The sequence below is a fragment of the Lissotriton helveticus genome, chromosome 6, assembly GCF_964261635.1.
Source record: "Lissotriton helveticus chromosome 6, aLisHel1.1, whole genome shotgun sequence".
Taxonomy (NCBI): Eukaryota; Metazoa; Chordata; class Amphibia; order Caudata; family Salamandridae; genus Lissotriton; species Lissotriton helveticus.
Window position 1 is genome coordinate 378449225 of NC_136067.1, and position 10243 is coordinate 378459467.

Consider the following 10243-nt stretch of genomic DNA (forward strand, 5'->3'; position numbering starts at 1 on the left):
CCACCCCATTTTGACACGCTTTTTGCCTGCATTCTTAATGTATCCTGTTAGAACATTTCAACGCATTATTTTTGTCCCACTTTTTGCTACTTATTCCATGACAGTAAATTCATAATTCCTTCACTATTTGTAAAGGAAGAGCCATGCAATGTCTACAGTAGAAAATCTGAAAATTACATTTGTATTGCCATCTGTTTGCCACTCAAGCACCATGAGGACTGAGAATTTTGCCTGAAAATATTAAAGGAAACTCTTAACGACAGAGATGACATCTGCCTCGGAGGTAAAGTAGAATATCTGAGGAGCAGGAGATATGGAAAGAGCAATCTAATGCAATTCTGGAAGAGGCTCCTTCCACTGCAACCTTACCCTCTCAATGTCCAAGGTCCAAAAACATATTTTCTAGCAGGAGACAGATTTTTATATTATGTACATTGTAAATTGGGTTATTACTTTTAACACAGAGATCCTTTTGTTACCTGAAGTTCATAAATTGTTATCCTTGTAATATAGCACAGTGAGCTATGAAGGACATCCTACACCTTGTAACCCTGTCTCATGTAACTCAGCTTGTACATTGATTTACACATGCGCACGATTTATTGTCAATGTATAATGTGTATGTTAACTAAAGAGCTCTGACACCCTGCATTGTGTTTCGTAGCACTATAAAATAAATAAAATAGTGCTATTGAAATTGTTTGTGTAAATACTGAGACAGACCAACACACCTGACATTCTTACAGTGCATGTATCTGTTATATACAGGGACTGAACAAAGGCAAAATCTGCCTCTCTTAAGTACCTGAGAAGAGATAACAAGCTGTGTGCCTTTCTTTCCCCTCCGTGGCATTTACTTTTAAGTGTGAGGTTCCAGGCCGCCTCCAGTCATGATATTCAGACAAAAGGAGGCCTGATGGCCCTTTAACTTCGGCCCAGCTGGAGGTAAAAAAACCGCCCTCACTCCCTGCACGTTGCTGCTCATAATGAAACTAACAACGTACGGACGCTGCTGAACATGTCCCGGTGTCTGGAAATTACCCCGGGACAAGTTCTGCATATTTCTGTGGGGCCCAACTTCTTGGCAGGGGGGACGGAGTCCACCCTGTGAAAATAGTAGGTGGAAGCCATGTACCCCTGACATGTGCCCTGGTGTTATATAGCTTGCACCACATATGGAATTATTTCATGAGCTTTGCACGATATAGCTTATATTACCCCACTGATCGTCATTTTAGGATCCATGAAAGGGTGAAACGCTGAAAGGCACCAGCAAAGTGTCTGAAGTATTACTTGCAGGTTATTATGTAAATCACTGCAGCATGTGCTCAGCTATCTTACCGAATAGATGTAACACTGTAGAATGCTTAAGTTGGCATGCGTAATGAGAAGCTAGAGTACTCACTGCCCGTTTTCCTCAGTTATGTTGCTTTTACTTACTTTACTCTTATTTATATTTTGATGTTGTTGTTGCCTATCATTCTGTTGCCTTCTTTTGTGTGGCTACATAAAGAAGACAGACTAACATAAGGAATGATGTAAGGTAGTCTATCCCACAGTGCAGCTAGCGTATCCGACTTGCAAAAGGTGTTTAAAGGCCTCACGTAGGAGGCATTTTTGCGATTGCAAACCCTGCCAATCACAAAATTGAATGCATGTGTGGAGTAAGGGAGATGTGAACAGAGAATTTTAAGGATAATGTGGATCAATGATGTCACTGTAGGAATGGTTCTGTAGGTTTGTCGGATTGACAGCTCTCTGGATAGTTCCTTGCATGTACAAGTGTTAGTGTGCGTTTGTTGTGAACAGGGGGCCTCATTTATGAGGCCGTGCGTCACTTTTACGCCGCCGGTGCGTCACTTTTTGTGACGCACCAGCAGCGTAAATAATGTGCCTTGTTGCACCATATTTACAAAGTGACCCATCTAGGTAGATGCGTCACTTTGTAAACCCCTGCGCCACATTATACCTGCGCCAGGTATAATGTATGCAAGGGGGGCGTATTGACGCAAGGAAGGGTCGTAGAAGTGACGCAGTGAAATCTATGAGATTTCACTGCGTCACTTTTAGGACGCTGTTGCGTCAAAATCTTGCGCCTGCCTCACAGCAGGCGTAAGACTGACGCAGGCCCTTTCACATGGGGCTTGCCTCATGTGAAAGGGCGCATTGCTGGAGTTGCGTCACTTTTGTGACACACTCCAGCAATGCCTCACTTTTGCGCTTACAGATACGTCAGAAATACTGATGTATCTGTAACTCCTTGCGACATGATGCGTCATACATTAAATATGACGCATCATTGGTGTCGCAAGGAGGGCGCAGTGAAAAGTGACGCATCGCTGTTTTCACGCAGCGATGCGTCACTTTTCATAAATGAGGCCCAGAGTATTTTAGAATGATCTGGAGAATTCACTTAACCGTAATGTTCTGGACCTGAGATTTGATATTTCAGGAGGCTGGGGGTGCAGTGAAGGAGAGAGCACAGGGAGGAGGGACTGCAGGACTAAAGCACTGGAGTCGAAGGATACCACAGGAGATTGATGGTCCAGAGACAGAGAGTATCAGGAGGAGAGGGAGCATACGTGCAATGCAAAGGTGTCGAACGATAGCACAGGAAACGTCTAGCACACAAACAGTGTGCTGGAACCGAGGGAACACAGGCAGCACAAGGCGTTGACTGACTGGGACCTAGGTGGAGATAAGGGAGAGCACAAAAACAGTAGAACCTGGCAGGTCCGAAGATAGTGCTTGGGGCCAGGGCAGAGAGAGATGGGCAGCCATTTCAGACAGACTAACAGCTATGCGGTTATACTGAATAAGCAGTTTCCTATGTCATTATCATATGAAATCTCTTTATAGATGTAATAACTACACTTTCACAATTGCTTTATTAACCTTCCTGCTTTATAAAAAATATTCTTGGAAGGCACCATTAGCCCACTCTTTTTTCAAACTTTTCTCAGGGAAGAACCCCTCCCACCCCCCACACCCCTCCTAATGAGGTTCAGGCTTGCTCGCTGCGCTCGCCACTGGGCACTCATCACAAACTTTTACGCCCATCACTTTCAAATGTCACCAGCGACCACAGCTCCTGCGGAGCCCAGGGCATGGCAAACTGTTTTTGTTTATGTGCTCCTGTCACCTCACCAGGGGCCAAGCTCTGTGGGGGGTGGAGGTTTCATTTTGGAAAATGTTACCCAGGTGCCTTCAATATGCAAACGCAGGTATTTAAGTTTCACTCCGGCACACTACATACAGATGCAGTACAAGGTTCTCTCAACCTAATATAAACTTATTTTGACTTGTGCTTGTGTTGGTTGTCTGTTTACTTATGTAATATTGTGCTACCTCCTTTGATGTGTCTGTAAAATGTACCTTTTTATCCCAAATTTTTGTCCTGAATTACTTTGCATTAATAAATTTGGCAGGACGTTTGTGGGACTATTTTAAATCCCGTTGAGGAAAACCAAATTAAGTAAAAGCTCAGAGCTAGCCATAAGCGTTCAAGTAGGGTAGGTTCAAAGACATAGGGGCAGATTTATGTTAACTGGCGCATCCCCAGGGATGCGCCAGTTAACATGCGCCACAGTGCGACACTGCTCCGCCACCCATGGTGCGCCGCATTTATGATGCGGCGCACCATGGTGCAAGACAGTGAGGATGCGTGACGCATCTCTCGGCGTACGGGCGGCGCATTGCAGGAGTCATGTCGCAAGTGCGACATGACTCCTGCAATGCACAGGAGCCTCCTATTCAATGCATGTTGCGTCACCCTTACGCCTGAAGCAGGCGTAAGGAATTGACGTAGAAAGTGACTGAGTGAAATCTCATAGATATCACTCAGCCACTTTTAGGAGGCCCCCCCCCCTGCGCAGGAACGCCTCCTTATGGCGCAGGGCTTTCCAACGAGACGCATCTCTTAGATGCGTCACGTTGTAAATAGGGCGCATTGTTTGCACCGCCGTTGCGTCACATTTAGTGACGCAATTGCGGCGCAAGGAGGTGCAAGGGCATCATAAATCTGCCCCGGTGTACATATCGGCACATAAAATAAATATTGACGCAACTGAAGGATGAGATGCAAAATATGGAACGCTTCACGAATTTGCGTGTCATCCTTGCGCAGGGGCCATGCTAATCTTCTCTGTATCGTTCCAATTTTAGTATATGTGCTGCCGAAGCGAGCACAAACTATTAAAGAAAGCCGTCCTTATATAAACGATCAGATTTCTGTATCTTTGTAACTTAGTGCAAGATAACATTTCAATATTAATGTAGTATGTTACAGTCGCTTCATTTCCATCTAAAAGTAGAAATTTAGTAAACTCTATCTAAAGATAGGAGCCTAGTAGTAGGATCCTGGTACTTCGGGAGGTCTTATGGGTATGCAAATGAGGGCAAGGTTCAGGCACGTGTTTTATAAAAGACGACGTGGCGGCCATCTTGGAAAAGTAGCTGGTGCGTTAAAGCTTATTCTCGTGCATTAAGCTGGTTATTACGCATTAGAATTGCATAAAGATGACCGTGGGAACATTATGATTTTGTGTTGTTTGCGTCTATTGCTCTGAATTTAATTGGTAAAATCGATGACTTTTTATGATGAGGGAATGCTAAAGTAACCACGATAAAACTAGCACATGATATAGCCATATTTAGGCTGTACATGTATTGCCCATATGAAGTTGAACAAGGCTATGTTTCTGTGCACATTGAGGAACTCGTGAAACATTCCGTTCGTTTTGAAATTAGAAAGACCTAACGAAGAGAAATGAGAATAATTATTTATATCCTGACAAAGTCGTCTCGTTTCTGCATGAATGTCTCGCAGCTATCAAGAGGCACATTTTGAGCTGCAGGTATGTGATTGTCTGTCAAATGCTTTCCATCCAAAGGGAAATTATTATTCCCGCAATCTCGTAAAAATGCAAGTTTCCAACACAAAGCACCTTAGTGAGAACTAACACTTTTTCAGTGGATTCCTTCAAACTCCATGCAGGCATTTGTTTGTTAGACTGGTGAATGAAGTCAGAAGAGGGCGACTCCTTCCAAATGCTGATGAGTTGGCAAGTTTGATACAGTCTCCGAAGGTCTTCAGTAAAATGAATAGTAGCACAGAACGTTTCTGCCTACGCAGGCTTCTGTGCTTCATGTTATTCCTCAAAACAGTGTGCCCATTCTTGGCTATCAACAGTCAAACTCCTTTGCAGCAATCAATGTAGCGCGCGTTTTCTTTTTACCGTGAAAATATTTCTTACCTGCACAACATCCTTTCAAATTGAGCCAAAGCAGAATTTGCTTTTCACGCTTCCAAGATGCCAAAATTAGTAATACCAAGTTTGGTGCATACATTTATTAAGATATTATTAAGATAAGAGACAAAGTACAGTGGGGCTTATTTACAAGCCCCTTGCGCCACCGGTGCGTCACGTTGATTAACGCACTGGCGGCGCAACCTGCTGCGTGATATTTACAAGCACACGTAAAGCCACCCTGCCTGGCTTTACGTGTGCTTGTAAATATCGCCGCTTTTCACGCAACACTTTGCGTATTAGGGGCGAGACATCGGTGTTGCTGTGGGTGTCCCCACCCAACACCCATGTCCAGTGATGCATTTCAAGATGTACGAGCAATCTTAAACCTGGAAATGCATCAGAACACTACGCCACCCCAAGGGTCAGGAAGGAGCCCCTTCCTGCACAAAAACAATCTACCCACGAAGCAGGCATCCTTGCACCATGGTGCAAGGGTGACTGCGCCGGCGCATGGCAGCAGTTTGTGCGCCAGCGCAGAGAAAAGCACAGAGATGCGATATATTGTTGTAAATATGTCGCAGCCTTGTGTTCGAAATTAACGCAGCACAGCATAGCAAAATGACCTGCGGCACCGAGCTGCGCTTATTTCCCGTAAATAGGGTCCAATATACTTTGTAGTGTGTGTCATAGTAACCCCAGCAGAAAGCTCCAAACTAGGAGCTAGGACATCACCAGAATGCGAGATGCAGAACTTGAGCCTGCCTGAGATGGAAAATTAGAAGTGCAGGGACTCTGTATGAGCATACATGATTGTTTCTGAGAAATGCTGGCACTCTCCAATTAAAAGTATTACTTTTTTTTTGAGAAGTGCACTTACTCTCCCTCTCAAAATAAAAAGTACCGGTACTTAATACTGGACAGTACCTGCCCATTTAAAGCACTAGTCTACAGCTGTTTAAGTAACACTTTACAATACATTAGAAGCTGAAGAATCACAAGTATATGTGATGTGTATGTATGTGTGTCTGTGAGAGCAAGAGGGTAATGGTTTATATGAGAAGGTGTGTTAAAGAGAGAAGCAGGATTAAGGTGTGTTATGAGGGAGCAAGAGGTAATGTGAGAGAAGGGTGAATCAGGAGTGGATTTTGGGGCAAAGGATGATGTGAGACAAGGATCCTTTTACACCACATTCTTGGTCTTTCCGTGGTAGAGTTTTCCAAAACACCTTTTTTCTTGGGAACAACTCCAAGGAGTCTGTGCTTAATGGAGGGAGTCTCGGGTTGACCAGCCCCCCTTTCTCTATTCAGAAAAGGAGTAAGGCCTGAAAAGTACCAGAGAAACAAAATCTAATGTTGCATTTTTTTTTTACCAAGCAGTTAATGAGAAAATCCTCTGCCACCTGATTTACCACACATCAAAGCACAGAGATAACAATGGGATCTCCTCAGTGCATTTATTTATTTATGTGTCTTATAAAGCGCAACTGTCACCGTGCAGGCATCCTGGCGCTAAAGGCTCAAAAGGGCGAAAGTGTCAGACAGAACAAGACAGCGCGGGCAGTCACACATCCTAAGGAAACAGCCAGGTTTTAACCGTTTTTTCTGAACGGGAGAAGCTCATTGATTTGCCTGATTTCGCACGGGAGCAGGTTCCACAGCTTTGCTGCGGCCACCTCAAAAGATCTGCCCCCAGATCTGGACTTCCTAAACCTAGGCACTCTCACCAACCTGGCCGCTGAGGAACGGAGCATCCTGGATGGGGAGTACCACGCAAATTTAGATTGCAGGGGAAGAGGGCCTATTCCATGTAAGGCCTTAAACACGAGGCAGAGGGCCTTAAATTGAACCCTCTGTCTCAAGGGGAGCCAGTGCAGCTTCGCCAGGGCCACCGGTGCATGTGCTCTCCTAGGAAGCCCCAGGACCAACCTAGCGGCCGCTGATTGCAGTCTTTGGAGCCTGTCCAAAAGGAAACCAGGGGACTCCAATAGCAAGACGTTACAGTAGTCCAACCTACTGGGGATCGTGCACCTTGCCACCTGGGCTCGCGCCTGGGATGGTAGTAATGGCATGATCTTCCGCAAAGACCGCAGAATAGCAAAACAGCAGGAGGTCGTCTTTTTGACGTGTGTCTCCATGCTGAGCTTCTGATCAAGCATGACCCCTAGGTTGCGAACTGAATTTACTGGCCGCACTTTCGTCTTTGTCTCCGGAGGCCAAAAAATTTCTGGAAATGGCCGAGAGATCTTATTCCCAGTGCTAAAAAGCACCTCCGTCTTCCCAGCATTAAACTGGAGGGAATTATTCTTTAGCCAGCATGACATATCACGAAGACAGTTGTGGAATACTTCCACAGGTGTTGAATCCTCTCCCTCGAAGGAGAGGATCATCTGCGTGTCGTCAGCGTAGTCTATTATTTTAATTTTGTAGGCTTTAATAAGTGAGATCAGAGGTCTTAAATATAGATTAAAAAGAATGGGACTAATTGCTGATCCCTGTGGCACCCTGTGTAAGACACTGGAAAAGGCCGATTGGAAGGGAGGCAGGGATACTGCCTGCTGTTTGTCCTGCAAAAATGACCGAAATCATCTCAGAGCGCTGCCACCCACCCCATCATCACTTAAGCGGCCCAGCAAGATCTCATGGTTAACCGTATCAAAGGCGGCAGACATGTCAAGCAGGATCAAAACCGCTGCCTGTCCCCTGTCTGCACGCCTTTGAAGCTCGTCCACAGCAGTGACCAACGCTGTTTCGGTCCCATGAGACGGCCGGAAACCAAATTGATCTTCCTCTAATAAGAGATGCTGTTCCAGGTGTTTGGAGAGAGTTAGACTAACCCAGCGCTCCACAATTTTAGTGGGGAAAGGTAGCAGGGAAATGGGTCTATAGTTCTTAGAGCAGCCCGGGTCTAAGGAAGGCTTCTTCAGCAGGGGAGGTATCACAACCTGCTTCCACTGGGCTGGAACAATACCTGTGTCAAGAGACTGATTGCAGATCAGACGGAGAGTGGGAAATAATTCCTCCTCAAACTCCTTCCAGGTCTTATGTGGCACCGGGTCCAAAGTAGAACCAGACGAGATCCCCCTAGCCAGCCTGCTGAATGCTTCCTCTGTGAGTAGCGGGAACTCTAATAGAGGTTCACCCAACGACCAATCCTGCTCATTGATCTTGTCTACCAGTGCCCCATGACCCGTGGCCACTGGACAGTCAGTCACAGTAGAGTCCTTCAAGTCCTCAATGATTAGCTCGATTTTCTCCTTAAAGAATTTGGCCAGGTTCTTGCAGAGTTCCTGAGACGGAGCAATGGAATTCTTAGAACACTCAGGGCTAGTAAGATTATTTAATATATTGAAAATGCTCCTAGAGCTATTGGTAGCATTACAAATCACAGATGAGTAGTAGTCGGCCTTAGATTTCCTAATCTGATTCTTGTATTCCAAGATTTTAAGCTTCCACTGCATCCTATAGGATTCCTCATATTTGCGCCTCCAGCATCTCTCCGCTTGTTTACAGCCACGCTTCATATTCCTCAGCGTGTCGTTAAACCAAGGGGCAGAGTTTTTTTCCTTGCATCTACGAACTTTAAGGGGGGCATGAGAATCCAGCACCTCCGTGATCTTGGTGCAGAGTGAGGTATAGTTCTCCTCAGTTTGCTTATCCAAAGCAAAGCACTCTTCCACTTCAAACACCCGGCCGGAGGACTTCAATCGGGCATGAGCCTTCCAATCTCTACACAGAAACTCCTGGTCACCCGTGGAGTCCTTGTTTGAGAACCCTTGCTTTTGACATAAAATTTGACGAGGGAGTGGTCAGTCCAATCCATAGGCAAAATTTCCCCCATGACCACCAAGTCTGGGACACTAAACACCAAATCCAGGAGGTGCCTTGATGACAAGTAGTTTCTGGGACCTTGAGGATTCTATTTGATCTATGTTTCTTACACCATCTCAAAGTATTTAGTCAAAACAGACGCGCCTACTTGCGGAATTTGGTTGAAAGCCTTCTTCTTCCCTTGGTATAGAATGCTCTGCCTTTATCGATGTAGGCTGTATCTGCAGGGATTTAATGTAATGATTGTGAGAACAGGGGGGTGAAGGTCCAGGAGGTTCTGGATGCCTCAGGATGTAGGCAATATTGGTCTAACACCAACTCCAAGTACCTGACACTTTTAGCTAAAATAGATTAAGGGGACATATTTGGAAAATCTGGAAGAACCTAGGGCTGGTAGTTAAATATTAATTTGTGTTAAATACTTTTCTAACATGGCAATTTGGCCTCAGTTTTGTTCCATACTGGTTTGGTAATAGTTTAGATAGCTCTAACAGGTTCAGAGTGATTTGGTTTTGGATTTGCTGATTTCAGATAGCATTTCTAAGTGGAAAAATACCAACTTTTATTCATTTTCCAATTTATATCCAGTCTTGACATAAAAATATGACCAAAGTTGGTCAAATACAGGGTAAGGGGAACCTTGCATAAAACCCTGTTATTCTTTGAGTGTATATGATGCACAAAAACCTGTGTTTCACGCTGTACATTTTATTGCATACCGACGTGGAAGGAAGTTGTGAAATTGTGGGAGGAGACATTCCTTCATTTAAATATAGTTAAGTATTTTTATATTCACAGAAGAAAAGAACTGTCTGGGACCTGGATTGGATGTATCTGGAATGCTATATTCATGGGAGGAACAGTCTCGATCCTGGGTTTAATGAACCATTATATTACTATGACTAGGAGGGCAAACTGTCTGGGACCTAGACTGGATGTATCTGTATGATAACATGGGTGAAAGTGACGTATCTGGGGCCTGGATTTCCTGCGTCTGCGGGTAACATGTTTGTCTCAGTAGACGGGTAACATGTTTGTCTCAGTAGCCTGGGTTCTCAACACCTTTATGCAGTACTGGAATTGGAAATAAAATTACTCTGGGTACCCATATATCGGGGGTCCAGGTGTGGCAGAGGTAAGGGGTGGAGTCATGAGGTGCGGAGT

The 10243-nt window shown here is 44.9% G+C and overlaps 1 non-coding gene across 1 annotated transcript; it reads right to left on the reverse strand.

The window, feature by feature from the left end:
- Positions 1–4081: 4081 nt before the first annotated feature.
- LOC144765119 (U6 spliceosomal RNA) lies at positions 4082–4188 on the reverse strand. Its single transcript, XR_013597132.1, has one exon. It is a non-coding gene; the product is annotated as a U6 spliceosomal RNA (small nuclear RNA).
- Between the last annotated feature and the right edge of the window lie 6055 nt (positions 4189–10243).